This window comes from Oryx dammah, unplaced genomic scaffold, assembly GCF_014754425.2.
Source record: "Oryx dammah isolate SB20612 unplaced genomic scaffold, SCBI_Odam_1.1 HiC_scaffold_23, whole genome shotgun sequence".
Lineage (NCBI taxonomy): Eukaryota > Metazoa > Chordata > Mammalia > Artiodactyla > Bovidae > Oryx > Oryx dammah.
Window position 1 is genome coordinate 84,089,056 of NW_024070207.1, and position 26,800 is coordinate 84,115,855.

Below are 26,800 nucleotides of genomic sequence, written 5' to 3' on the forward strand. Positions count from 1 at the left end.
GTGTGAGTGATTGATTGAAAGAGATGCACAAACACGTGTGAAGCAAGAGTTGTGTCCTAATCTGTGGTTCCATGGTGACCTCATATGGCTTATGGCAGAAACCCTGTCAAGGGATTATACCTACTGGCTAATGTCAAGAGGCATCCAACGTCTCCTCCAGGGGGAGTGGCCAGAGTTGGACAATGTGTGTGGACCACTCTCCGTTCTCAGTCAAACTTTCCAGACTCTTTGACCTTTTCATAACTGCCTGGGAATTAGAGCTACTAACCTAATATGTCAGATTATAGACTTTCAAGGGACTTGTGGTTCATCCTGTTACTATGTACTTTTACTTAGACCCCGAGTTTGGAAGTGCCTAGCCTTGTTAGGAGCCTAAAGTTACAAGAGCACTTTCAGGAGCAAGGTGGAGCTCTAGCTCCAGGAACGTCTCTCAGGCTAGAGGTCACTCTCTTGGCTGCCTGTCTCAGGGGCCAGCGACCTGAAAGTGAGTCTTTGTCATGCCTGTACCTCCAATCTATATGGATAGAAGCATTGCTGGTGACCATGAGGTCTTAAGGACACAGATCAGGAATTCCAGTATCTGGTCAGATTGGAAGTGCAATGGGCTTCTTCCTTTGGCTAAACTAGTTCTTAGTGGACCAGAGGAGGTTATCTGGTGGCTTTTGTCTCAACTCCTTAGACATTCTTTCTGTGGAATCTGTGGGAATGAACTGGAAGGATTGGCCCTAATAGCTCAAGGACAAAAATCACTTTTTCCTCACTGGCTGGCCCTCCACCACCTCTTTTGCTATCACACATACTGGTGTGGTGACACTCAGAAGGGGCATCTTGGGTTTTATGTTCATCCTTTTATGACTCAATGCTTCTACTGTGTTCAGGACTGTATTCAGGAATGTGCACAGGCCCACAGAAGATGGATACTTCCCCTAGTAGTCCTATCTTGGGAGGCATTCTGGAAGGCTACTCTGTTGTACTCCGGGTGGCATCAGAGGAGGAGCAGAAATCAAACAAAAGTCTTGATGGTGAGGAACTGGACATCAATCTGGGGTGCCATCGCATCTACCCCTGGTGCATCTCCACCCTGCCTCGTTGGTAGAACTGGGAGGGATGGGTAAGGCACCTGTGTATGTAAGGGACAGACTAAGTCTGACCAGGGAAGGAAAGCTTCAGTGGAAAGTCTATCTCCACCCCCATCTAGAGCAGGGAGGGATGCCTCTGGTAGGAAAAAGCTACAGCTGTAAATGCCACTTTTCTCCTCTCTTACAGATGGGAGCTAGCAGTTCCAGAATCAACCCCTTTAAAGTGTATTTAATTAAAAAAAAAAACTGACAGCTTTGATCCCCAGAGTTGAAAAAAGACACACCTGATCTTCTTCTGTGATACTGAATGGCCACAGTATCCTTTGGAAGATGGGGAATACTGACCAGCTGAAGGGTCTCTTAATTATAATACTGTTTTACAATTAGACTGTTTTGTAGAAAACAAGAGAAATGGGTAGAAGTGCCATATGTGTTGCTCTTTTTCTCTCTGCAAGACATGCCAGCCTTATGTCCTAAGAGTACAGATTTGGTTGTGAAAGCTTCAGCTCCCTCTTCTCCTCTTACTTTGCCCCTGTATCCGGGGTTCCCAACTGAACAGGCTGAGAGTCAGGACACCCTTCCAGGAGGGGTGGCCTCAGTTTCAGTAGAAATTCAAACAGTCCCAATTGCAGTTGAGACTATATTTATAGAAGCCTTTAAGGGACTAACTTTACTTTATGACCTTACTTGGAAAGATGTAATGTATGTCTTGGGACAGATGCTAACTTCTGACTCAAAAGCTCGAGTTTTGGGGAAAAGCTGTTACATATGGAGATGAATGGCCTGGTAATGAATCAGCAGAAAGTGGGGAGGTTGAGATAGTTGCCTTCCCTACTGGGAATCAGACAGTCTCCACAACAGAGTTAGACTGGGACTATAACACAACTAAAGGAAAATGGGGACCAGAGTTACTTTTTCAGATGTGTTCTTTTCAGGACTCAAGTAAGCTCACACTAAGACTTTAAACTATGCCAAACTGACAAGCATAGAACAGGGAGAGAAGGAAGCTTCTGGTAAATTCCTAGATAGACTAACAGGAAGCCCTTCACAGATTCACTGAGATTGACCCCAAAAGTACAGAGGGAGAAATGATCTTAAAAGATAGATTTCTCACTCAGTTGGCTCTAGATATCCACTGTAAGCTACGAAAACAGGTGTATGGACCAAATCATCCTTAGATAACCTGTTGCAAGTGGCTCAGACAGTTTATTATGACAGGTAGGAAGAGGAGAAGAGACAAAAAAATACCAGGGAAAGACTAAAGCCCTAACAACAACTTTCAGATTAGCTCTGAAACAGCTGGAGAAAGATGCCTAGAGGGACCCAGGTGAAAAGAACGGACATGCTGTTACTGTGGAAAAGTGTGGCACCCCAAGTCAGATTGTCTGGCTCCATGTCCAGTTTGCAAAGGACCACATTAGAAAGGAGACTGCCTCCGAGCTGTAGGCCTCAGGGGTCAGACTCTCAAGACAATCAGGACTGAAGGTGCCTGGGGGTCCCCACACAAGTTCCTATCCTAGTTACACCAGGGGAACCCCAGGTATTGACAACTATGGGGGCCAATCAGTCAATTGCCTTTTAGACACTGGGGAAACTTACTCAATGCTTACTGAAACCCCTGGTCCACTTTCTTCCTGATCCACTTCCATAATGGGACGGTCTAGATGAGCCAAACGTTATTGTTTCAGCTCAGTTGTCCTCTGAGCTGCAATTGGGACTCTGCTATTTTCACAGGAGTTTCTGATCCTGCCAGAGTCTCCTTCACCTCTTTGGGGAAGGATATACTGAGCAAGGTCCAGGCCTCTGTTTTCATGAATATGGAGCCTGCTCTTTCTCTCCTACTAATTGAACAAAATGTAAATCTTAGAGCGTGGGCTGATGGAAAAGCTGTTGGTAGAGCACAAAATGCTATTCATGTCATCGTCAAGCTCAAAGACCCTCACCTATTAGCATATCAAAAGCAGTATCCACTGAAACCCGAGGTTAAGAAAGGGTTAAAACCTACTACTGAGAATTTAAAGGAGCAGGGGCTATTAATTCCTTGTAACAGTCCATGCAACACTCCTATTTTGCATGTAAAAAAGCTAAATGATAAATGGAAATTAGTTCAAGATTTACAAATAATAAATGAAGCTGTGGTTCCTTTACACTCTGTGGTGCTTGATCCTTATACTTTATTGTCTGAAATTCCTGAACAAGCCAAATAGTTTTCAGTCACTGGTTTGAAAGATGTTTTCTTTTCTAGAAGGGATGAGGGGCATAGGCCCTGAGAGAATTAAGCTTATACTAAATCATCCTCTACCTATGATTTTAAGACAATTGAGAGGATTTGGGGAGCATCACAGGCTATTGCCGGATTTGGATTCCAGGTTGTGGAGAATTTGCCCAGCCTTTATATCAACTTATAACTGAAACTCAACAAGCCTAAAGCACAAGCTGGTTTGGTCTCCAGATACTCAAAGCTTTTAACCTCTTCAAACTTCTCTCCAGCAGGCTCTTGCTTTGACCTTGCCTACAGGATGAGAGTTTAGTTTGTTACTGGAAAAAAAGAATCTGCCACTTTCACTTTTATTTCTTCCTGCCACTTGGGACCTCTGGCCTGCCTATGGAGGCTAAGACTCTCAGTCAAAAGAATCTGACTTGACTTAGCAACAGCACATAAGCAAGAGGTTTTCCAGAGCTGTCTTTACTCATGGATAGCTGTTCAATCATTGAAATTTTTTTTTTTGGGGGGGGGGGCGGCTTGGGGAAGTAGGATTCTCTTGTATTTTAATTTTTCCCAAAAACTAACAGCTGATTTCTCATCAAAAACCATGGAGGCCAGAAGGCATATTTAAAATGTGAAAAGAAAAAACAGTTAACTAAGAATTCTATATCTGCAGAAGTATTCATCAAAATTGAAGGATAACTCAAGATAGTTTCAAACAAACAAAAGTAGAGTTTGTCACAGTAGACTTGTTCTACAAGAAATGCAAAAGGAAATCAGGCTAAAAGGAAAGGATGCTAGATAGCCAAACAAATAAATAAAGAACACTGGTAAAGCTTATTAAACAGGTAAATGTAAAATTCAGTATTATTTTATCATTGTAACTTTTCTATTGTATGAGTTGAAAGACAAATTCATAAAACAATAATTATAAGTCAGTGCTAGTGGAGGCACATTGAATAAAGACATAAGCTATGGCAATAATATCATAAAGAGGAAAGAACAAAGGTATCTAGGAGTATAAGAGCAGAGTTTTGCCTGCTATTGAAGCTGTTATTATTAATTAAAACTAAAATGTTATGAATTCAATATGGTTCTTGTAATTCCCAGGATAAACACTAAGAAAATAACTCAAAAACATACAAAAAGGAAAATGAGAAGGGTCAATATACAATGATAAAAGATCAATTAAACACAAATGAAGGCAGTAGTGGAGGTAACGGGGAAGGAAAAGCTATAAGATACAGGGAAAAAAATAGCAAAATGTTTGAGCAAATTTTTCATTATCAGTAATAAGTTTAAATGTAAATAGAGTAAACTCTCTAATCAAAAGGCATAGATTGGCAGAAGGGGTGAAAAAATATGATCAAACTATATGCTGCCTACAAAATACTCATTTTGATCAAAAGAAACTGGTAGGTTGAGAGTGAAATTATGTAGGGAATACTCCACACAAATAGTAACCAAAAGAGAACTTGGGTAGTTGTATAAATATCATATAAAACAGTCTTTAAGTCAAAATGTGTTTTAAGGCACAAAGAAGGATATTTCACATTGATTAAAGGGTCAATTCACCAAGAAGCTATAATTATAAACATACACACAACTAACAAGACTATCACAATATATGTGAAGCAAAATCAGACAGGAGAGAAACAGACAGTTCTACAATAATAGAGAAAGGTTGCTGCTGTAAGCTGACTGGGATTCTTGGCCTCCAGGGGAGAGGAATTCGATCTAGGGCCAGTGATGAGACTTGATTGCTCAGAGTTTTTGTGTAATAAAGTTTTATTAAAGTATAAAAGAAATAGAGAAAGCTTCTGAAATAGGCATCAGAAGGGGAAAGAAAGAGTGTCCCCTTGCTAGTTTATAGCAAGGAGTTTTATACCTATTAGCAAGCTGATAATTAGAGAAAGGATTTCCTTTAGGACTGACTGGTTTTCTTTAGGACTGAATGATTTGATATTATGATCGACAGGTTTGATTTCCTTTAGGACTGACTGATTTCCTTTAGGATTGACTGGTTTGAGCTCATTGCAATCCAAGGAACTCTCAAGAGTGTCCTCCAACACCACAGTTCAAAACCATACCTTTGACTAGATGGACATTTGTGAGCAAAGTATTGTCTCTGCTATTTAATATGCTATCTAGGTTAGCCATAGCTTTTCTTTCGAGGAGCAAGTATCTTTTAACTTCATGGCTGCAGTCACCATCTGCAGTGATTTTGGAGCCCAAGAAAATGAAGTCTGTCATTGTTTCCATTGTTTCTCCAACTATTTGCCATGAAGTGATGGGGCCAGATGCCATGATCTTCATTTCTTGAATGTTGAGTTTTAAGCCATTTTTTTTCACTCTCCTCTTTTGCTTTCATCAAATGACTCTTTAATTCTTCACTTTCTGCCATAAGGGTTGTGTCATCTGCATACCTGACATTATTGATATTCTCCCGGCAATCTTGATTCCAGCTTCTGCTTCATCCAGCCTGGCATTTTGAATGATGTACTCAGCATAGAAGTTAAATAAGCAGGGTGACAATATATAGCCTTGACACACTCCTTTCCCAATTTGGAACCAGTCTATTGTTCCATGTCTGGTTCTAACTGTTGCTTCTTGACCTGCATACAGGTTTCTCAGGAGGCAGGTAAGGTGGTCTGGTATTGCCATCTCTTGAAGAATTTTCCACAGTTTGTTGTCATCTACACAGTCAAAGGCTTTGGCATAGTCAGTAAAGCAGAAGTAGATGTTTTTCTGGAACTCTCTTGTTTTTTTGATGATCCAGTGGATGTTGGCAATTTGATCTCTGGTTCCTCTGCCTTTTCTAAATCCAGCTTGAACATCTGGAAGTTCACAGTTCATGTACTGTTGAAGCCTGGCTTGGAGAATTTTGAGCATTACTTTGCTAGCCTGTGAGATGAGGCAATTGTGTGGTAGTCTTAACATTTTTTTGGCATTGTCTTTCTTTGGGATTGGAATGAAAACAGACCTTTTCCAGTTCCGTGGCCTCTGCTGAATTTTCCAAATCTGTTGAATTGGAATGCATACTGAATGCAGCATATTAACAGCATCATCTTGTAGGATTTGAAATAGCTCAACTGGAATTCCATCACTTCCACTAACTTTGTTCATAATGATGCTTCCTAAGGCCCACTTGACTTCACAATCCAGGATATCTGGTTCTAGGTGAGTGATCACACCATCATGGTTATCTGGGTCATGAAGATCTTTTTTGTATAGTTCTTTTGTGTATTCTTGCCACCTTTTCCTTTTCTCCTTCACCTTTAGCTTCTCTTCTTTTCTCAGCTATTTGTAAGGCCTCCTCAGATAATCATTTTGCCTTTTTAAATTTCCTTTTCTTGGAGATGGCCTTGATCACTGCCTCTTCTACAGTGTCACAAACTTCCATTCATAGTTCTTCAGGGACTCTGTTTACCAGATCTAATCCCTTGAATCTATTTGTCACTCCCACTGTATAATCATAAAGGATTTGATGCACGGGTGCAGGAGGGCCGAGAGGAGCTACTGCACGTTCATGGTCAAGAGGGGCAGCCATGAGGAGATACCACTCATCCAAGGTAAGGAGCAGCAGCTGTCCTTTACTGGAGCAGCCATGAAGAGATACCCCATGTAAAAGGTAAGAGAAATCCAAGTAAGATGGTAGGTGTTGTGAGAGGGCATCAGAGGGCAGACACACTGAAACCATAATCACAGAAAACTAGCCAATCTGATCACACGGACCACAGCCTTGTCTAACTCAATGAAACTAAGCCATGCTGTGTGGGGCCACCTAAGAAGGGAGGGTCATGGTGGAGAGGTCTGACAGAATGTGGTCCACTGGAGAAGGGAATGGCAAACCACTTCAGTATTCTTGCCTAGAGAACCCCATGAACAGTATGAAAAGACAAAATGATAGGATACTGAAAGGGGAACTCCCTGGGTTGGTAGATGCCCAATATGCTCTTGGAGATCAGTGGAGAAATAACTCCAGAAAGAATGAAGGGATGGAGCCAAAGCAAAAACAACACCAAGTTGTGGATGTGTCTGGTGATAGAAGCAAGGTCCGATGTGGTAAAGAGCAATATTGCATAGGAACCTAGAATGTAAGGTCCATGAATCAAGGCAATTTGGAAGTGATCAAATAGGAGATGGCAAGAGTGAACATTGACATTCTAGGAATTAATGAACTAAAATGGACTGGAATGGTTGAATTTAACTCAGATGACCATTATATCTACTACTGCAGGCAGAAATCCCTTAGAAGAAATGGAGTCACCATCATGGTCAACAAAAGAGTCCAAAATGCAATACTTGGATGCAATCTCAAAAACGACAATATGAACTCTGTTCATTACCAAGGCAAACCAGTCAGTATCACAGTAATCCAAGTCTGTGCCCCAACCAGTAACGCTGAAGAAGCTGACGTTGAATGGTTCTATGAAGACATACAAGACCTTTTAGAACTAACACCCAAGAAAGATGTCCTTTTCATTATAGGGGACTAGAATGCAAAAGTAAGAAGTCAAGAAACACCTGGAGTGACAGGCAAATTTGGCCTTGGAATACAGAATGAAGCAAGGCAAAGGCTAATAGAGTTTTGCCAAGAGAGTGAACTGGTCATAGCAAACAACCTTTTCCAACAATACAGGAGAAGACTCTACACATGGACATCATCAGATGGTTAACACCAAAATCAGATTCATTATATTCTTTGCAGCCAACGATGGAGAAGCTCTATACAGTCAGCAAAAACAAGACTGGGAGCTGACTGTGGCTCAGATCATGAATTCCTTATGGCCAAATTCAGACTTAAATTGAAGAAAGTGGGGAAAACTACTAGACCATTCAGGTATGACCTAAATCAAATCCCTTATGACTACACAATGGAAGTGAGAAACAGGTTTAAGGGACTAGATCTGATAGACAGAGTGCCTGATGAACTATGGACGGAGGTTCGTGACAATGAACAGGAGACAGGGATCAAGACCATCCCCAGGGAAAAGAAATGCAAAAAAGCTAAATGGCTGTCTGAGGAGGCCTTACAAATAGCTGTGAAAAGAAGAGAAGTGAAAAGCAAAGGAGAAAAGGAAAGATATAAGCATCTGAATGCAGAGTTCCAAAAAATAGCAAGAAGAGATAAGAAAGCCTTCCTCAGCAATCAATGCAAAGAAATAGAGGAAAACAACAGAATGGGAAGGACTAGATATCTCTTCAAGAAAATTAGAGAAACCGAGGGAACATTTCATGCAAAGATGGGCTCGATAAAGGGCAGGAATGGTATGGACCTAACAGAAGCAGAAGATATTAAGAAGAGGTGGCAAGAATACACAGAAGAACTGTACAAAAAAGAGCTTCACAACCAAGATAATCACGATGGTGTGATCACTCACCTAGAGCCAGACATCCTGGAATGTGAAGTCAAGTGGGCCTTAGGGAGCATCACTACAAAGCTAGCGGAGGTGATGGAATTCCAGTTGAGCTATTTCAAATCCTGAAAGATGATGGTGTGAAAGTGCTGCACTCAATATGCCAGCAAATTTGGAAAGCTCAGCACTGGCCACAGGACTGGAAAAGTCCGTTTTCATTCCAATCCCAACGAAAGGCAATGCCAAAGAATGCTCAAACTACCGCACAATTGCACTCTTCTCATACGCTAGTAAAGTAATTCTCAAAATTCTCCAAGCCAGGCTTCAGCAATACATGAACCGTGAAGTTCCTAATGTTCAAACTGATTTTAGAAAAGGCAGAGGAAAAACAAACAAACAAAAAATAAAAAAACAAAATTTTAAAAAAAAGGAAAAAAGAAAAGGCAGAGGAACCAGAGATCAAATTGCCAACATTTGCTGGATCATCAAAAAAGCAAGAGAGTTCCAGAAAAACATCTATTTCTGCTTTATTGACTAGGCCAAAGCCTTTGTGTGGATCACAATAAACTGTGGAAAATTCTGAAAGAGATGGGAATATCAGACCACCTGACCTGCCTCTTGAGAAACCTGTATGCAGGTCAGGAAGCAAGTTAGAACTGGACATGGAACAACAGACTGTTTCCAAATAGGAAAAGGAGTACGTCAAGGCTGTATATTGTCACCCTGCTTATTTAACTTATATGCAGATTACATCATGAGAAATGCTGGGCTGGAAGAAGCACAAGCTGGAATCAAGATTGCCGGGAGAAATATCAATAACCTCAGATATGCAGATGACACCACACTTATGGCAGAAAGTGGAGAGGAACTAAAGAGCCTCTTGATGAAAATGAAAGAGGAAAGAGTGAAAAAGTTGGCTTAAAGCTCAACATTCAGAAAACTAAGATCATGGCACCTGGTCTCATCACTTCATGGGAAATAGTTGGGGAAACAGTGGAAACAGTGTCAGAGTTTGTTTTTTTGGGCTCCAAAATTACTGTAGATGGTGATTGCAGCCATGAAATTAAGACACTTACTCCTTGGAAGGAAAGTTTTGACTAACCTAGATAGCATATCAAAAAGCAGAGATATACTTTGCCAACAAAGGTCCGTCTTGTCAAGGCTATGCTTTTTCCACTGGTCATGTATGGATGTGAGAGTTGGACTGTGAAGAAAGCTGAGCACCGAAGAATTTATGCCTTTGAACTGTGGTGTTGGAGAAGACTCTTGAGAGTCCCTTGGACTGCAAGGAGATCCAATCAGTCCATCCTAAAGGAGATCAGTCCTGGGTGTTCATTGGAAGGACTGATGCTAAAGCTGAAACTCCAATACTTTGGCCACTTCATGCGAAGAGTTGATTCATTGGAAAAGACTCTGATGCTGGGAGGGATTGGGGGCAGGAGGAGAAGGGACGATAGAGGATGTGATGGCTGGATGGCATCACCAACTTGGTGGACATGAGTTTGAATGAACTCTGGGATTTGGTGATGGACAGGGAGGCCTGGCGTGCTGTGATTAATGGGTTCGCAAAGAGTCGGTCATGACTGAGTGACTGAGCTGACTGACTGATACCTGAATGGTCTAGTGTCTTAGAAATATTAATAAGGATTGCATTTATGTGCAGGTGGATTTGGGTAGTGGTACCTTATGGTGAACAATGTTGGATTCTTGATCTCTAAAGAAGAAGATTTAGCTTTGGGACCAGGAACCAGGCTTGATCACTCAAGAGCTTTTGTGTAGCAGAGTTTTATTAAAGTATGAAAAGGGACAGAGAAAGCTTCTGACATACACATCAGAAGGGGGATGAAGAATTCCCCCAAGGGCTGGTCTTATCAAGGACTTATATACTTTTACCAGACCATTCCCACAACATATGTGTTACATTAACCAGATTCAGTTCAGTTCAGTTCAGTCACTCAGTCGTGTCCGACTCTTTGCGACCCCATGAATCGCAGCACGCCAGGCCTCCCTGTTCATCACCATCTCCCGGAGTCACTCAGACTCACGTCCATCGAGTCCGTGATGCCATCCAGCCATCTCACCCTCTGTCGTCTCCTTCTCCTCCTGCCCCCAATCCCTCCCAGCATCAGAGTCTTTTCCAATGAGTCAACTCTTCGCATGAGGTGGCCAAAGTACTGGAATTTCAGCTTTAGCATCATTCATTCCAAAGAAATCTTAGGGTTGATCTCCTTCAGAATGGACTGGTTGGATCTCCTTGCAGTCCAAGGGACTCTTAAGAGTCTTCTCCAACATTAGAACTAACAATAGAAAGATCTTACCAGACCCACTCCCACAATATACAAGATATCTTAAGATCACAAAATTAGTTAGAAGGTTCTTGTTAAGGAGAAACATGTCCTCGAGCAAGATTCATTATATTGACTAAGACAAAGAAATGTAGGGAAAAAAGTCTGTTCTTTTCTCCTCCTTGAGAGCCTCAGACTCCTTTCTCCCCCTCAGAGACCTTGGACTTCTTATCAACCTGCCTAGGAATTGACTCTCTAGTAGTACAGACATGCTAACAATATTAATTCTTTCAATCCATGAAAACAGGATGTCTTTCCATTTATTGTGTCTATTTTAATTTCTTTCATCAATGTTTAAAGTACTTACTGGCATCCTAAGGCTTTTCCCTATATAAGATCTTGTCATCATCAAACAGAATATTTTACATTTTCCTTTCTGATTTGGTTGATTTTTTTAAAAATTAATTTTGTATTGGAGTATAGTTGCTTTACAATATTGTGTTAGTTTCTATTGTACAGCAAAATTAATCAGCCATACATGTGATATATGTAGTCCCTTTTGGACTTCCTTCCCATCCTGGTCACCACTGTACATTAAATAGAATTCCCCATGCTATACAGTATGCTCTTATTATTATCTATTTTATACATAGTATCAATAGTGTAAATGTATCAATCCCAATCTCTAAATTTGTCCCACCTTGCTTTTCCCTTTGGTATTCCCATTTATTTATTCTCTACCTCCATGTCTTTATTTCTGCTTTGCAAATAAGATCATCTGTACCATTTTTCTAGATTTCACATATATATGCTAATATGTGATATTTGTTTTTCTCTTTCTGACTTACTTCACTTTATGTGACACCCTCTAGATCCATCCATCTGTTTACAAATGACCCAATTTCATTCCTTTTTATTACTGAATAATATTCCATTATATATATATGTGCAACACATCTTCTTTATCCATTCCTCTGTTGATGGACATCTAGGTTGGTGCCATGTTCTGGCTATTGTAAATAGTGTTGCTCTTAACATTGGGGTACATGTATCATTTTGAATTATGGTTTTCTTTGGTACTGGCACCAAACCCCCCCCCCAGAAATATAGATCAATGGATATATACACACAGACACACACATACAACTGAATCACTTTGCTGTATACCTTAAACTAACACGGCATTCTAAGTCAACTATATTTCAATAAAAAATAGACACCAACAAACACATGAAAAGATGCTCAACATCATTAATTATTGCTTTGCTGTGCTTAGTCACTCTGTTGTGTCCAACTCTTTGTGACCCCACAGACTGAAGCCCACCAGGCTCCTCTGTACCTGGGAATTCTCCAGGTAAGAACACTGGTGTGGGTTGTCATGCCCTCCTCCAGGGGATCTTCCAAATCCAGGGACTGAACCTAGGTCTCCAGGGCTGCAGGTGGATTCTTTTCCATCTGAGCCACCAGGCAAGTCCCACTAATTATTAGAGAAATGCAAATGAAAACTGCAATGAGGTATGACCTCACACTGGTTAGAATGGCCATCATTAAAAAGTCTACAAGCAATAAATGCTGGAGAGGTTTTGGAGAATAAGAAACTCCTACACTGTAAATAGTAATGTAAATTTGTGCAAGAACATGGTATATCTCTCCATCTGTTAATGTAATCTTTGATTTCTTTCATCAGTGTTGTCAAGTTTTCTGTTACAGGTCCTTTCTCTCCTTAGGTAGGTTTATTCCTCAGTATTTTATTCTTTTTGATGTGATGGTAAATGGGATTGTTTTCTTATCTTTCTGACTTTCATAACAGTGTATAGGAATGTAAGAGATTTCTGTGTATTAATTTTGTATCCTCTAACTTCACCAAATTCATTGATGAGTTCTAATAGTTTTCTGGTAGCATCTTTAGGATTTTCTACATATAGTATCATGTCATCTGCAAACAGTGACAATTTTACTTCTTTTTCAATTTTGATTCCTTTTAGTTTTTCTTCTCTGTTTGCCATGGCTAGGACTTCTAAAATCATGTTGAATAAAAGTGGCAAGAGTGGATATCCATATTTTGTTTATGATCTTGGAGGAAATGCTTTCAGCTTTTCACTACATAAAGAAATAAGGAAAAAAGAGAACCAAAAAAAAAATTCAAAATAAGAACAGTCATTAAGAAATAAACTGAGTAAAACAAAAAATGAAAACTAAAGTACAAACAAAAAGCAAACAGATAACAAAAAAGTGAAGAAAACAAAATACAAACATAAAAATCAATTTAAAAAATAAAGAATGAAAGTAAGAAAAAAAAATCTCCAAAACAACAAAAAATAAAAATAGAAAAACAAAAAATAAATAAAAATAAAAGATGGTAAGGGGAGGGAGGTGGGAAGGGGGTTCAGGATGGGGAACATATATACGCCCGTGGCGGAATCATGTTGATGTATGGCAAAACCAATACAATATTGTAAAGTAATTAGCCTCCAATTAAAATAAATAAATTTAAATTTTAAAAAAGATGAAAAATTGAAAACAACAATGCAAACAAGTGAACAAAGTGAAACAAACAAGAAAACAAAACAAAATAATAGTAATAAGTATATTTTTCTGGGGCATTGGCTCTCAGTGTGCTTGTTCCCACAGTGAGCCAGAGCCAAACCCTGCCTCTCGAGGAGGCCTTCCAATACCTCTAGAAAGGTCTCTAGGCCTGCTGTGGGCACTGTGGGGCAGCTCAGACATTAACCTGGCCCAATTCCTGCATGTATTTGTCTGGTAAGTACAGTGCTGCAAACGTTAGTAGTAGTAGTGAAGTCGCTCAGTCGTGTCTGACTTTTTGTGATCCCGTGGACTGTAGCCTACAAGGCTTCTCCGTCCATGGGATTCTCCAGGCAAGAATACTGGAGTGGGTTACCATTTCCTTCTCCAGGTGATCTTCCCTACCCAGGGATCGAACCTGGGTCTCTCGCATTGTAGGCAGACACTTTAACCTCTGAGCCACCAGGGAAGCCCTATTATATATATATATATATATATATATATATGCTGCAAACATTAGACTGGTCTTTGGCAACATTTATTGTCTATTCAGGTATCTCACAGATTCAGGATTTACCAAGTAGATCTAAAGGCTTTAATCTGCATCTTGTGCAAATGCACAGGAAATTTCTATCCCTCTTCCATAGTTGTACTACCCCAGGTTTGGTTTTGACCCTACCTCTGTGTGTGCTCTACCTGTGCTCTAACCTGCCCAGGCGAGAGGGAGCAATAGGAAAGCAGTGTTGCCAAAATCTTGGTTTTCTGTTCACCAATGCCAAACAGAAATATGGAGACAGAGTTATGGATGAGAAGGAAAGAGTAACTTCATTACTTTCCCAGGCAAAGAGGGAACATAGTAGGCTAGCTCCTCAAGAACTGTGCCCCTCTCGTTGGGTGAGTTCAGTTCAGTCACTCAGTTGTGTTCAACTTCTTGTGACCCCAAGGAACAAACATACCAGGCATTCCTGTCCATCACCAACTCCCGGAGCTTGCTCAAACTCATGTCCATCGAGTTGATGATGCCATCCAACCATCTCATCCTCTGTTATTCCATTTTCCTTCCACCTTCACAGCATCAGGGTCTTTTCCACCATGAGGCCAAAGGGTCTTTTCGCATCAGGTGGCCAAAGAATTTGAGCTTCAGCTTCAGCATCAGTCCTCCCAATGATTATTCAGGACTGACTTCCTTTAGGATTGACTGGTTGGATCTCCTTGCAGTCCAAAAGACTCTCAAGAGTCTTCTCCAACAACACAGTTCAAAAGCATCAATTCTCTTGGCAAAACTCTGTTAGCCTTTGCCCTGCTTAATTCTGTCCTCCAAGGCCAAATTTGCCTGTTACTCCAGATATCTCTTGACTTCCTACTTTTGCATACCTGGCCCCTATAATGAAAAAGACATCTTTTGTGGGTGTTTGTTCTAGAAGGTCTTCATGGAACCATTCAAATTCAGCTTCTTCAGCATTACTGATTGGGGCATAGACTTGTATTACTGTGATATTGAATGGTTTGCCTTGGAAACGAAAAGAGATCATTCTGTTGTTTTTGAGATTGCATCCAAGTACTGCATTTCAGACTCTTATTGACTATGAGGGATACTCCATTTCTTCAAAAGGATTCTTGCCCACAATAGTAGATATAATGGTCATCTGAGTTAAATACACCCATTCCAGTCTATTTTAGCTCACTTATAGCTAATATGTTGATGCTCACTGTTACCATCTCCTGTTTGACCACTTCCAATTTACCTTGATTCATGAACCAAACATTCCAGGTTCCTATGTAATATTGCTTTTACAGCATCGGACTTTACTTCCATCACCAGTCACATTCACAAGTGGGTGTTTTTGCTTTGGTTCCATCTCTTCATTCTTTCTGGAGTTGTTTCTCCACTCTTCTCCAGTAGCATATTGGGCACCTACTGACCTGGAGAGTTCATCTTTCAGTGTCCTATCTTTTTGCCTTTTCATACTGTTCATGAGGTTTTCAAGGCAATAATACTGAAGTGGTTTGTCATTCCCTTCTCCAGTGGACCATGTTTTATGAGAACTCTCCACCATGACCCATCTGTCTTGGGTGGCCCTACCTGGCATGGCTCATAGGTTCATTGAGTTAGACAAGGCTGTGGTCCATGTCTGTTTTCTGTGATTGTGGTTTTCATTCTTTCTGCCCTCTGATGGATAAGGATAAGAGGCTCATGGAAGCTTCCTGATGGCAGAGACTGACTGAGGGGGAAATTGGGTCCTGTCTGATGGGAAGGGCCATCTTTAATCCAATTTTATGTTGATGGGTGGAGATGTGTTCCCTCCCTGTTATTTGACCTGAGGCCAAACTAATGTGGAGGTAATGAAGATAATAGTGAGCTCCTTCAAAATGTCCAGTGCACGCACTGCACTCAGTGCCCCCGACCATGCAGCAGGCCACCACCGACCCATGTCTCCACCAGAGACTCCTGGACATTCATGGGCAAGTCTGGGTCAGTCTCTTGTAGGGTCACTGCTCCTTTCTCCTGGGTCTTGATGCACAAAAGGTTTTGTTTGTGGCCTCCAAGAGTCTGTTTCCCCAGTCCTGTGTAAGTTCTGGTGGCTCTATGGTGGGGTTGATGGCGACCTCTTGCAAGAGGGCTTATGCCATAACCAGGTCTCCTGCAGCCAGAGCCCCTGCCAGGCCACTACTGACCTGTCACTCTGCAGGAGACATTCAAACACTCAAAGGTAGGACTGGCTCAGTCTCTGTGGGGTCTCCTGCTGCACACAAGGTTTTGTTTGAGCACTCCAACCACCTCTGGCTGATATGGAGTTTGATTCTAAACATGATTTCGCCCCTCCTACCATCTTGCTTGGACTTCTCCTTTGCCCTTGGATGTGGGGTATCTTTTTTTTTTTTTTGTGGGATCCAACATTCTCCTCAAGTTCCCATGGAACATTCACCAACATAGACCTTTATCCTGGGCCATGACACAAATCTCAAGAAGTTGAAGAGAAGTGATTTCATACAGAGTATGTCCTCTGACCATAATGGAACAAAATGGGAAATAAATAATGGAAAGACAACATTAAAAATCTCTGAACACATTGAAATGAAACAACATATTTATAAATAATCCATGAGTCATTGATCACAAAGGAAATAAAATGCACATAAAACAGAATAAAAATGAAGCCTCTGAAGCAGTGCTGACATGGAAATTTATAGCACTGAATTGCTATTAGAAGAAAGAAAAGTTCTCAAGTAAATGTTTCTATCCTAAGAAACTAGGAAAAAAGAGAAAAATAAACCAAAAGGAATCACAAGAAAGAGATAGTGAACACCAGAATGTAAATCAAATTGAAAATAGGAAAACAACAGAGATAAGCAAATAAATTGTTATTTTTTCAAAACTATCATTGAAATTGAAAACCTTCTAGCAAGACTGACAAAAATACAAGAGATGAATGATACAAATCACCAGTATTAGGAGTTAAACAGGGGATATGTTTCCAGTTGTTATTGTTCAGTCACTCAGTCATGTCCGACACTTTGCAACCCCATGGACTGCAGCATGGTAGGCTTCCCTACTCTTCACCTTCTCCTGGAGCTTGCTCAAACTCATATTCATTGAGTCAGCAGTGCTATCCAGCTGCAGACTCATGGTTCCAGTGCCAGTGTGTGCTTAGTCAATCAGCCGTGTCTGACGCTTTGCGACCCCATGGACATGTACCCAGGCTCCTCTGTCCATGGGGATTCTTCAGGCAAAAATACTGGAGTGGGCTGCCATGCCCTCCTCCAGGAGTCTGCAGCTATTACAAAGTATAGTATGGAAATACTATTAAGAACTATGGGCTTCCCAAGTGGTGCTAGTGGTAAAGAAGTAGCCTGCCTTGCAGGAGATGCAAGAGACACAGGTTGGATCCCTGGGTTGCAAAGATCCCCAGGAGAAGGGAATCTTCTTCACACTTCAGTATTCTTGCCTGGAGAATCCCATGGCAGAGGAGACTGGCCGGCTACAATCCATAGGATCGCAAAATGTTGGACATGACTGAAGTTACTTAGCATGCATGTATGCATTAATAGCTATACACTTATAAACTCAACAATTTAGAAGATAAGGACCAATTCCTAAAAAATAAAAAACTATCAAAACTCAAATAAAATTAAATAAATACACATCTGAATATCACTATTAAAGAACTTGAATTTTCAATTAAAAATCTTCCAAAAAGAAATTTCCAAGCTCAGATGATTTAAATAGAAAGTTATATGAATCTGTTAAAGAAGTCTCACCAATCCAGACAATCTTTTTCAAAAGTTAAAAGAAAGAAAACCTTCCCAATTGACTTGTTAAGGGCAATATTAACCTGACACCAAAACCAAACAAAGACAATGCCAAAGAAAAAGCCATTACATATCAAATCCCTCATGAACATGAACACAATTATCATTAAGAAAATATTAGAAAGACAAATCTATGACTTCATAAAAACAAATTATACATTGTGATCAAGTGACAGATTTTCCAGGTATGAAGCATTGCTTTAAAATTTAAAAAAATCAATTAACGTAATCTACAAAGGCTAAAGAACAAAAATAATATGATTACATCTAGGAACACAGAAGATTATCGACAAACACTAACACCAATTCATGATAACAAATTTTCAGAAAGTTATGAATAGGGATGAATTACCTGTAAAGAATATCTACAAAAATCCTACAGCTAACTTCATACTTAATAGTGAGAGACTGAAGGTTACTGCTAAGATTGGGAACAAGGAAAGGATGTCCAACCTCTACTCTTCTATTTAAAAACAGGAAGTTTTAGCCCCTAAAATAAGAATAAATGAAAAGCATGTAGATAAGCTCAACTGGAATTCCATTACCTCCACTAACTTTGTTCGTAGTGATGTTTTCTAAGGCCCACTTGACTTCACATTCCAGGATGTCTAGCTCTGAGTAATCACACCATCGTGATTATCTGGGTCGTGAAGGTCTTTTTTGTACAGTTCTTCTGTGTATTCTTGCCACCTCTTCTTAATATCTTCTGCTTCTGTTAGGTCCGTAAAATTTCTGTCCTTTATTGAGCCCATCTTTGTATGAAATGTTCCCTGGTATCTCTAATTTTCTTGAGGAGCTCTTTAGTCTTTCTCATTCTGTTGTATACCTCTCTTTGCATTGTTCATATAAGAGGGCTTTTTCAATCTCCCCTTGCTATTCCTTGGAACTCTGCATTCAGATGCTTATATCTTTCCTTTTCTCCTTTGCTTTTCACTTCTCTTCTTTTCACAGCTATTTGTAAGGCCTCCTCAGACAGCCATTTAGCTTTTTTGCATTTCTTTTCCCTGGGGATGGTCTTGATCCCTGTCTCCTGTTCAGTGTCACAAACCTCTGTCTGGAGTTCATCAGGCACTGTATCAGATCTAGTCCCTTAAATCTATTTCTCACGTCCATTGTGTAGTCATAAGGGATTTGATTTAGGTCATACCTGAATGATCTAGTGGTTTTTCCCACTTTCTTCAATTTAAGCCTGAATTTGGCAATAAAGAGTTCATGATCTGAGCCAAAGTCAGCTCCCAGTCTTGTTTTTGCTGACTGTATAGAGCTTCTCCATCTTTGGCTGCAAAGAATATAATGAATCTGATTTCGGTGTTGACCATCTGGTGATGTCCATGTGTAGAGTCTTCTCTTGTGTTGTTGGAAAACTCAGCAGTGGCCACAGGACTGGAAAAGGTCAGTTTTCATTCCAATCCCAAAGAAAGACAATGCCAAAGAATGCTCAAACTACCACACAATTGCACTCATCTCACACACTAGTAAAGTAATGCTCAAAATTCTCCAAGCCAGGCTTCAGCAATACATGAACCGTGAACTTCCAGATGTTCAAGCTGGTTTTAGAAAAGGCAGAGGAACCAGAGTTCAAATTGCCAACATCAGCTAGATCATCGAAAAAGCAAGAGAGTTCCAGAAAAACATATATTTCTGCTTTATTGACTATGCCAAAGCCTTTGACTGTGTGGATCACAATAAACTGTGGAAAATTCTGAAAGAGATGGGAATACCAGACCACCTGACCTGCCTCTTGAGAAACCTATATGCAGGTCAGGAAGCAACAGTTAGAACTGGACATGGAACAACAGACTGGTTTCAAATAGGAAAAGGAGTATGTCAAGGCTGTATATTGTTACCCTGCTTATTTAACTTCTATGCAGAGTACATAATGAGAAACGCTTGGCTGGAAGAAGCACAAGCTGGAATCAAGATTGCCAGGAGAAATATCAATAACCTCAGATATGCAGATGACACCACCCTTATGGCAGAAAGTGGAGAGGAACTCAAAAGCCTCTTGATGAAAGTGAAAGCGAAGAGTGAAAATGTTGGCTTAAAGCTCAACATTCAGAAAACGAAGATCATGGCATCTGGTCCCATCACTTCATGGGAATTAGATGGGGAAACGGTGGAAACAGTGACAAACTTTATTTTTGGGGGGCTCCAAAATCACTGCAGATGGTGATTGCAGCCATGAAATTAAAAGATGCTTACTCCTTGGAAGGAAAGTTATGACCAACCTAGATAACATATCAAAAAGCAGAGATATTACTTTGCCAACAAAGGTCCGTCTAGCCAAAGCTATAATTTTTCCAGTGGTCATGTATGGATGTGAGAGTTGGACTGTGAAGAAAGCTGATTGCCGAAGAATTGATGCCTTTGAACTGTGGTGTTGGAGAAGACTCTTGAGAGTCCCTTGGACTTCAAGGAGATCCAACCTGTCCATCCTAAAGGAGATCAGTCCTGGATGTTCATTGGAAGGACTGATACTAAAGCTGAAACTCCAATACTTTGGCCACTTCATGCAAAGAGTTGACTCATTGGAAAAGACTCTGATGCTGGGAGGGATTGGGGGCAGGAGGAGAAGGGGACAACAGAGGATGAGATGGCTGAATGGCATCACCGACTCGATGGACATGAGTTTGAGTGAACTCTGGGATTTGGTGATGGACAGGGAGGCCTGGCATGCTGTGATTCACTGGGTCACAAAGAGTCAGACACGACTGAGCAACTGAACTGAACTGAATGTAGATGAGAAATGAAGAAACAAACTGCCCATATCTGCAGATGACATTGTCTATATAGAAAATACTAAGAAATCTACACACACACACACACAACCCTATACAAATCCCTTAGCACCCATAAACTCCCAAAACAAAAAGCAAAAAAACAAAATTGAGTGAAATCATGTCTGTGGATACTAAATCAGCACTCAAAAGTCAATTGTGACTTGGAGCCTAGGCCTGAACCTCTTGGTCAAGAGCCCTCAGAACCTGGACAGGACTGCAACTGGTTCCAGCTGTCCTGCTCCCTGCCCCTACTTTTCACTCTGCTCAGGGGGAGGGCACAGAGTGGGCAGTGCAGAGCCAAGAGAATATGAGGATTTCCTGCCCCTCCCTGGTGCAGTTTCCCGAGCCCAGGTCTATATGCCCTCACGGCATATCTGATCAGGCCCGTAGTGCCTGGGAAGCCCAGCACCAGCCAGAGCAGCCATGTCTGGGGTGGTGTCCAGAGGTGGCTGCAGAGCCATTCCTCTGCATTCAGGTGGATGCCACCAGGTGGAGCTGGCCTGCTAGGAAAAATATAGCTAAGAGGAAATGCACTACCTTCCCCAAGACTTGTGCAAGTGACTCAGAACTTATTTACTAGGCATTGTGGTATAGCAAAATGAAATACAAGAAATAGAAAGTAAGATAATTTAAGGCAGTAAAACTGAAATAAAACATAAACATTGTCAGAAAGAACCACTGGAGACAGCAAAGGATGGGAAATGAAACAGTGTTTTATCGTATGAATTTCAGCAGGCTTTTTGAAACTTAAAAACATGACTACTTTTTCTTTAGAGGACTGCTATTTTCAGTGCCAGTTCCATTAAACCAACAAGCCCCAAGATATCAGCTGTTTTATATTCTTTTTTTTATTATTATTATACTCGGGAACATAAGATTAAATTCCTCCAGCTAGGAATGAGAAGACAAAAGCACCTATCAGACTTTTATAGTTTTTTTTTTTTTTTTGCATTTCACTAACATTTGTCTTTTATTTTTGGTAAACATTTCCATTATATCCTACTTCACAGACTCTTGTACCTTTAGGCACTAGGTTTACTAAATATCACGTCTGCCTATTTACTCAAGTAATTTCCTTTACCTATGGCTTTTTCTACTATACAGTTTTCCCGATTGTTGTTTTATCTGCTAAGTTGTGTCTGATGCTTTTTTTGTGTGACCCTGTGGACTGTAACCCCCAGGCTTCTCTGTCCATCAGATTTCCCAGGCAAGAATATTGGAATGGGTTGCCAGTTCCTTCTCCAGGGGATCTTCCCAACCCAGGCATAGAAGCTGGGTCTGTGCAATGCAGGCAGATTCTTTATCATACCATCTGAGCCACTAGGAGTCCAGCTATCTACCAAAGCCTGAGGGCCCAAATGTTTATTTTTTTCCATGTCCCTTCTACTTAAGTGTTCATAGTTACTCTCTGTCATTTTCTATGGTGATGATGATAATTTTATCTGTTGGTCAGAAGTCATTACCTTGGTACTGGCTCTTAGGACAACTTCTTATATGAAGGAGACTATCCTATATTTTGTCTTTCATTCTGATAGTTACACTATGAATTCTAAAAAAAGTATTCCTGACCAAGATAGCATCTGTTTTTCTTGATACCTGGTTGCCATTTGTACTATCTTAAGTAACCGTCTTTTTACTTAAAGTACACATTCCAGTCTATATTGAGATGAACATTCCATGGTTGTATTTTCCCAATAATTTTCTCATTGCTGCAATTTATTGGTTTGATTGCCACAAACTTAATTTAGGAGACACAACATTACCTGTAGATCCACTTATGAACTGGAAATGCTGCTTCACTCCACTTATGTTTCATGATCTTGAGCAAACTGAAAAGCCTACACTGAAAATAATTTGTCATGTCATTCATATTTCAATAATGTTGGGGAAAAGTACTTTGTTAATATGTTGTCATGTTGGAACTAAGCAAAACTTACAACTACAAGAATCATAGTTTTACAAACAAGAAGGAATGATGAGTATGACATGTGAAAAAATGCTACCAAAGCTTCTTATCCCCTAATTTTCATAACTTTTCTGAATGTCTCTTTTGGGGCTATGCTATTATTTATTAAATGATGATTTTAAAACAAAATAATTCCAGTGTTGTACCTTCTCAGTAACACTGTATGTTATAAATATCAATTTGTTATTAATATAAAGACAAAAGACAACATTTTGGCCATATTGATGTTTCTGATACACAAAACACTGCTTGATGCAAACTGTTCTGTACATCTGAGATACACTACCAACTTTAATACATGACTTAAATATTTTTATCAAGGTTTAAAGATATTTGCATTTCTGTACACTAAAAATGATAGTGAAGAGCGGTCCTAAGATGGCAGAGGAATAGGACGGGGAGACCACTTTCTCCCACACAAATTCATCAAAAGAACATTTCAACGCTAAGTAAATTCCACAAAACAACTTCTGAATGCTGGCAGAGGACATCAGGCACCCAGGAAAGCAGCTCATTGTCTTCGAGAACAGGTAGGAAAAAATATAAAAGACAAAAATGTAGACAAAAGAGGTAGGGAGGGAGCTTAGTCCCGGGAAGGGAGTCTTAAAAAGAGAGAAGTTTCCAAACACCAGGAAACACTCTCACTGCCGAGTCTGTGGCAAGCCTTGGAAGCACAGGGAGGAAAAATAAATAAATAATTAAAACCCGCAGATTACGAGCCCAATGGCAACTCCCCTAGTGGAGAAGCAGCGCAGACGCGTGCATCCACCACTAGAAGGCGGGGGCTGGGCAGGGAGGCGCGGGCCGCATTGCTTTACAAGGATCGGCCTGAATGCCCCAAATGTCCCGAGTGTAACCAGAGCGAGCTAACTTGGGCTAGCAAACCAGGCTGTGGGATAGCTACCATGCGAAAAGCTCTAACATAAGACGCTGCCAGGACCGCACACAGAACAAAGGACACAACAGAATTAGCTGGCTGCAGACCATCTCCATCCGGTGACAGGCAGCCAGAGTTGGAAGGGCCAGAAGGGGGCAATCGCAGCCCCAGAGAGACATTACCTATGAAACTGCAAACAGGCTTCTTTGCTAACTAAGACTTCTTGGGGTTCTGGACAGTCATCATCCGCCTGAGAAAGTACGCCAGCTGTACACCCAGAAAACTGAGCAGCAAGGATGGGAGAGGCAATAAGTTGCAGCGACCTTGCTTGCCAAACACTGTAGCTACTCTGACCTGGGAAGGGCACAAAACGCAGGCCCAACCAGTCTGCACTTCTGGGGACTACCTGAGTGCCTGAGCCTGAGCGGCTTAGACCTGGGAGGTGCATGCAGCCCAGGGCCGGCCTCAGAGGGTTCCCAGCAGAGCAACCTTGAGCCTGAACTGTCTGCACTGTGAGTGGGGGCAGGCCCAGCATGGCTGGGACTCTGCGAGCACTTGCCAGTGTTATTTGTTTTCAGCATCCCTCCCTCCCCACAGCGTGACTGAACAAGTGAGACTGAAAAAACTGTTCTCCACCACTCCCCTTGTGTCAGGGCGGAAATTGGACACTGAAGAGACCAGCAAATAGAAGAAGCTAAAACAGAGGGAACCGCCTTGGAAGTGAGAGGTGCAATAGATTAAAATCCTGTCGTTAGTACCCACTACATAGGAAGGGGCCTATAGATCTTGAGAAATATAAGCCGGACCAAGGAACTATCCGAAAATGAACTGACCCCACACTGCCCACAACAACAACAGAAAAAGTCCTAGATATATCTTTCCCACTTTTATGATCATTCCTTTTTTTGATGTTTGTTTTTTCTTCTTTTCTTTTTCTTCTTCTTTTTTTTGTTAACACTTTTTAATTTTTAAGTCCTCTATTTCTCCTTTAGTTTTCATTTTTATAACTTACTATTACTTCCCCCACCTCAAAAAGACCCTATTTTTAAAGTGAATTTCATATATATATATTTTTAATTATATTTTTTATTATTTTTTAAATAATTCTTGTGACTTTTTTTTCCCTTTTTTTTCTTCTTCTATTTTTTAATATTGTATTTTTGAAAATCCAACTTCTACTCTAGATTTTTAATCTTTGCTTTTTGGTATTTGTTATCAATTTTGTTCCTTCAAAACCCCAATCTTCAGTACCCATTTATACTTGAGAGTGAGATTACTGGCCTGACTGCTCTCTCCTCCTTTGGACTCTCCTTTTTCTCCACTAGATCACCCCTGTCTCCTCCCTCCCCCTTTTCTTCTCTACCCAACTCTGTGAATCTCTGTGTGTTCCAGATGGTGGAGAACCCTTAGGGAACTGTTTACTGGCTGGATCTGTCTCCCTCCTTTTCATTCCTCTCTTTTATACTCCAGACCACCTTTCTCTCCTTCCTCCCTCTCCTCCTCTCTGTATGATTCCGTGAAAATTTCTGAGTGGTCCAGATTGTGGAGCACTCATAAGGAAGTGATTACTGGCTAGCTCACTCTCTCCTCTTTTGATTTCACCTCATCTCATTCAGGTCACCTCCAACTCCCCCCTCCCTCTTCTCTTCTCCATGTAATTCTGTGAACCTCTCTGGTTGTCCCTCAGTGTGGAGAAACTTTTCATCTTTAACCTAGATGTTTCATCAGCAGTGTGGTATAGAAGGGGAAGTCTTGAGACAACTGTAAAAATGAAACTGAAAACCAGAAGCAGGAGGCTTAAGTCCTAATCCTGAGAACATCAGAGAACTCCTGACTCCAGGGAACTTTAATCAATGGGAGCTCATCAAACGCCTCCATACCTACACTGAAACCAAGTATCACCCAAGGGCCAACAAGTTCCAGAGCAAGACATACCACACAAATTCTCCAGCAACTCAGGAACACACCCCTGAGCTTCAATATACAGGCAACTCAAAGTTACTCCAAAACAACTGACATCTCATAACTCATTACTGGACACTTCATTGCACTCCAGAGAGAAGAAATCCAGCTCCACCCACCAGAATGCCTACACAAGCTTCCCTAACCAAGAAACCTTGACAAGCCACTGATACAAATCTACCCACAGTGAGGAAACTCCACAATAAAGAGAACTCCACAAACTGCCAGATACAGAAAGGCCACCCCAAACGCAGCAATATAAACAGGATGAAGAGACAGAGGAATACCCAGCAGGTAAAGGATCAGGATAAATGCCCACCAAACCAAACAAAAGAGGAAGAGATAGGGAATCTACCTGATAAAGAATTCCGAATAATGATAGTGAAAATGATCCAAAATCTTGAAATCAAAATGGAATCACAGATAAATAGCCTGGAGACAAGGATTGAAAAGATGCAAGAAAGGTTTAACAAAGACCAAAAAGAAATAAAAAAGAGTCAATATATAATCAATAATGCAATAAATGAGATCAGAAACACTCTAGAGGCAACAAATAGTAGAATAACGAAGGCAGAAGATAGGATTAGTGAAATAGAAGATAGAATGGTAGAAATAAATGAAGCAGAGAGGAAAAAGAAAAATGAACTAAAAGAAATGAGGAAAATCTCAGAGACCTCCAGGACAATATGAAACACTCCAACATTCGAATTATAGGAGTCCCAGAAGAAGAAGACCAAAAGAAAGACCATGAGAAAATACTTGAGGAGATAATAGTTGAAAACTTCCCTAAAATGGGGAAGGAAATAATCATCCAAGCCCAAGAAATCCAGAGAGTCCCAAATAGGATAAACCTAAGGCAAAACACCCCAAGACACATATTAATCAAATTAACAAAGATCAAACACAAAGAACAAATATTAAAAGCAGCAAGGGAAAAACAACAAATAATACACAAGGGGATTCCCATAAGGATAACAGCTGATCTTACAATAGAAACCCTTCAGGCCAGGAGAGAATTGCAAGACATACTTAAAGTGATGTAAGGAAATAACCTACAGCCCAGATTACTGTACCAAGCAGGATCTCATTCAAATATGAAGGAGAAACGAAAAGCTTTACAGACGAGCAAAAGCTGAGAGAATTCAGCACCACCAAACCAGCTCTCCAACAAATCCTAAAGCATATTCTCAAGACAGGAAATACAAAAAGAGTGTATAAACCCAAACCCAAACAATAAAGTAAATGGCAATGGGACCATACTTATCAATAATTACCTTAAATGTAAATGGATTGAATGCCCCAACCAAAAGACAAAGAGTAGCTGAATGGATACAAAAACAAGATCCCTATATATGTTGTCTACAAGAGACCCACCTCAAAACAAGGGACACATACAGACTTAAATTGAAGGGCTGGAAAAAGATATTCCACACAAATAGAGACCAAAAGAA

General features: G+C 40.6%; 1 pseudogene; it reads left to right on the forward strand.

Moving 5' to 3' along the window:
* The first annotated feature begins 913 nt into the window (after window positions 1-913).
* Window positions 914-23,805, forward strand: LOC120881643 (annotated as a pseudogene).
* The last annotated feature ends 2,995 nt before the right edge of the window (window positions 23,806-26,800 follow it).